At 38.8% G+C, this 4,298-nt stretch overlaps 1 non-coding gene across 1 annotated transcript; it reads left to right on the forward strand.

Moving 5' to 3' along the window:
* The first annotated feature begins 626 nt into the window (after positions 1 to 626).
* Positions 627 to 734, forward strand: LOC146005052 (U6 spliceosomal RNA). The gene has a single exon (XR_014443985.1). It is a non-coding gene; the product is annotated as a U6 spliceosomal RNA (small nuclear RNA).
* The last annotated feature ends 3,564 nt before the right edge of the window (positions 735 to 4,298 follow it).

Raw genomic sequence — 4,298 nt, forward strand, 5'->3', positions numbered from 1 at the left:
GGACGACTCTCCCCTACCTACAAATGTTTACAATTAACACCTTTTTAACACCACAGAGGCTAATTTTAACCAAAATTTGGTGTGCAGCACCTAGGACCACTTCTGTGTCGTTGTTCTCCTAGTACAAAGATCACATAATTACTCAATGAGTCGTGTCTTTTCTGCTAACTGAGACATGGGAGACGGAAATATTGGCTCAGAATGGCCTGATAACCATACTGCAGTTTTATTTTTTTATTACCCTATGAAAGTGGGACTGCATAGGCTACAGGCTGCCTCTTGGGGACTGTGATACGTCACCCATCGCGAAATCTGCATACCAATTCTATTTGATTTTGTGTCTTAAGCTCAGTTCACAATGGCCCACCAAGTGACGCTACGTATGTGTTTTATTATGGCAGTGCATTAAAAGAAATTTAATAAAAAAATATATGTAATAAAAAGGATAAATTAACGTAAATATTATCAATAATTTGAAAAATATAACAAAATTATAAAACGCAATAATAAATACTTCAAAGTTTTCGAATAACTTTTTTATATTTTGACTATGTAATATAAAATTAACTATGCACGATTTCGTTATTTAACTCGATTTGATTATAAAAACATATACATTACAGTAACTACTCGCTTCGGCAGTACACATACTCAAATTGGAACGATACAAAGAAGATTAAGCATGGGCCCTGAGCAAGAATGACATGCAAAATCGTGAAGTATTCCAGCTAAGAGAGGCTCACCACAAATTCTGACAAACACTGCCACGTCACAGAAATCAGGCAATACAACATATGGATGGGAACAGCGAATCCCCTCAAACATATAGAATGCCACGCCCATGAAAACAAACCTCAATTAATTAAGACATACCAAAAGGTGCTTGTGTTTCAACAATTGCAGGCAACAGAGACACGTGTGGCCAGAGGCACTTCCCATTAATTATTAAATTGCCGAGCTTTCATAGAGTCAAAGGCACAAATAGTCCGATATTTGCGCCACGGAATAATTTGCAGTGCTTACGTTGAACCTGAGGATAATTTCTCGCCAAGTTCAGAAGGAATTACTTAACAATAACATTGTGCTCCAATCAACAATATGCATTGTAGCTATGATTACTGCTAGAGAATTGTTGTGATAACAAGTATGAGGTGTATTTGGTGAAAAGTCAAATGTATTTTTTTCGTAAAATAGTTAAAGAGGAAGCGTTTATAAAATATTTACCCTTCAGTATGAAAAGTAAGTAGAAATAACAAAGCATCTTAGACAAACTACAGTCAACTCTCGATGTAACGAACTCGGTTGTAGTGAACACAAATACGTTACAAATTTTGTTTATAGTGAACCCTCAACTTCGATTTTTGTGAACCTAAGCAGTGAAATGTCCACAAGAAATTCTCATTGTTAGCGTCATAAGAACATTACATAGTTCAAAGCAAAACTTCATATATTAACTTGAAGGCCAAAAGAAACTGCTTTCTTGATTGTATTTTTGTTTAGGTAGCATGTAGAGCGACTGAAGTCAAACAGGGGAGGAAGAGCGTTGGCCAGGGGGTAGAGTTGTGACCCAAGGGGATGATGAAACACGTGTTCGTGTCAATCAAACTAGTTCTACATTATGTCGTTTATTGCCTCTGTCACTAGAAATTCAAGTTAAGGGAAGGTATTTCGTTTTTAGTTAAATTCTGATATAGTGGACATATTTCTCAATCCTCACGGGTTCATTGCAAGCGGAGTTGGCTGTAGCTAGTACTTGTAAGCATAGTTTAAGAAACAATAAGGTAAATTTCTCGTAAGGGACAAACGGATTTCTTCAAATTTACAGGAGAAATTACTTACCGAATGCAGTTTCTTTAGACTTGTGGAAGTTTGGGGAAGTGTTTTCTTGCATCGTTCATTGAATTTTGCCGGTAAATCATCTATTTTTCGATATAAATGTGTGACCGATGCACGAAAGCTCTTGCATCCATTTACTTCCAGGTGGATGTAGCCTGTATCTGATGACGTAATCCTGGTCAGTGTTTCCAAACACGTGTTTTTGTAACTGAAGAAGGTACGTTTCCGCAAATGGTTTGTGGGGCTATGTGTCAATGGTTCGTGGGGCTATGCGTCAATGGTTCGTGGGGCTATGCGAGAATGGTGTGTGGGGCTATGCGAGAATGGTGTGTGGGGCTACACATATTTTTTTAAAACCAATTTTTCACTATTGTAACCTATAGTGACCCTACCTAACCTAACCTTACCGGAAATGTTTCGTGGGGCTATGTATGAATGGTTCGTGGGGCTATGCGTCAATGGTTTGTGGGGCTACGTAGGTATTTTCGGGTGCAGTGGGGTGGAAACACTGCATGCCGAGTAGGGTAGTGAAACTGTGACCGCCATTTTGCGTGTTACCGAAGGCAAAAAGAAACAAAGAAAACTTACTCGATATGTCGCAAATAGAGCTTAGTTCCGTGAAATAAGCGAAATGCCACCTTCAGCAATGTTTCTCAATGCAGAATACGTAAGTACGAATATTCAAATTAAATGAATTAGCAAATTTCAGCCGTTTGTCCGATACGAGAAATTTACCCTGCTTCCCTTACGTTGCAATACAATGGAATCACCATCCACATGTGTCACCATACTCCATAGACGAGTGTGAACGGAGAGGGGGGCGGAAAAGGTGGGGAGGTTAGCATGTTTACTTAGAAATTCATTGCCGAGGGATTTTATTGCCGTTAATAAGCAATACAGCGTGTCTCGCAAGTCACTATGTATTTTGAAACGTAACTTGAATTACGAAGCATTCAATGGGATGCGACCATGAATATATCTACAGAGCTCACAGCAATAAGGTGTGTCTCGTTACCATTCAAGAAAGTTTCTTTGTTTGTCGTCTGCCCAAAAGCGACAATTATGTCAATTAACCGTTCCACATGTGTGGAAGGTCGCATCATCACTGAACATAATTTTGTTTAATAACTCAGCACTTCTTCACTTCTTTCTACTTCATTATGAGTGACGTGGGTCAGAAATTGAAAATTTAAGAATTACACAAAGTTCAACACAAACTAATTAACGTATTTACCAATTACAGTAAAATCAAATATCATGGAAATAGTGACTTTTGAGGCACCCTGTATTTTACTTTTTAAATTATTTTTTTTAAGAAAAAAGAATTTTCAAGACGATGAAAGTTCCAAGCAGCAATGGGGGGGGGGGCATTATTTCGCATGTAATTTAATGTGTCATTTCAGTGACAAATTGAAAATGTTTGAAATTCTACCATTGTAGGATAGGGTATTTTCGTAAGACTGAAAAAGTTCATTCTGATGTTGACAAACAGTATTTCAAATGCTTTCCAATATTTGTGAAAAGATGTTAATTCGATTCGATTCTCAAGCGTGTATATAGTGAAGGCCTTAATTTAAAGAAGTTTGTGAATTTTTTTTCGATTCGGCTTTCCTTTACTTGGAATGAACATGAGTTTAATTTTCGCATCAGAGGCATGGCATGTATAATTACAACAAATGTACGCAGGAAAAGGCACGGCCGTCGTCAGTAGGACTTTTTTAAAGGAGGGACTAGCAAGGTATTTTTTCCATGGGGCCACACGAGGCATATATTCCCTCATGTAGTGTTTCCCCTTCACAAAATACTCTTTCAGTTTCAAGCAATCATGTTCCAGGTACGCCCTTATAATAATAATAACACATCACTGTGACTGAAATGAATATGATATGTATGAAATATGTAATTAGAGGTTGACATTAATTTCCTAGGGGGTGTAGTTCGCTCTTCTCCTCCTTCCGGACGCCCATGATAACAGGATTTTCGCCGCCCCCCGTGGCGGAGTGTTAGCATATCGCGCTGCGGGTTCCCGGGTTCGAATCCTGGCTTGGGCATGGACGTTTGTGATGTCTATTCATCAATTTCATCATATCATCACTCATCCCCATCTTCGCAAATTAGCCAAAAGTGGCACAAGAAGCGAAGTAAAATAAATCAAATCAAACAGGATTTTCGGTTGATTGGTTGATCTGGTTAATTTTACGTCGCTTTTCTGCCACTTTTGACTAATGGCGAAGATGAAGATAAGTGATGATATGATGAATTGATGAAGGGACACTCACAAAGAACACCCATGACCAGGCCGTGATTCGAACCCGGGACCCCTGGCGTCATAACGCGCTGTATTAACCACTCCGGTACATCAATATAATTTTCTGCCGTCCGGACCCAACATTGTACGTATTAATACCAGGGGGGTTGCCACTATATTCCTTTTCTGCAATGTTTGGAGTAAGAGAACGCGA

The sequence above is a fragment of the Lepisma saccharinum genome, chromosome 22, assembly GCF_977018435.1.
Source record: "Lepisma saccharinum chromosome 22, izLepSacc3.1, whole genome shotgun sequence".
Classification (NCBI taxonomy): domain Eukaryota; kingdom Metazoa; phylum Arthropoda; class Insecta; order Zygentoma; family Lepismatidae; genus Lepisma; species Lepisma saccharinum.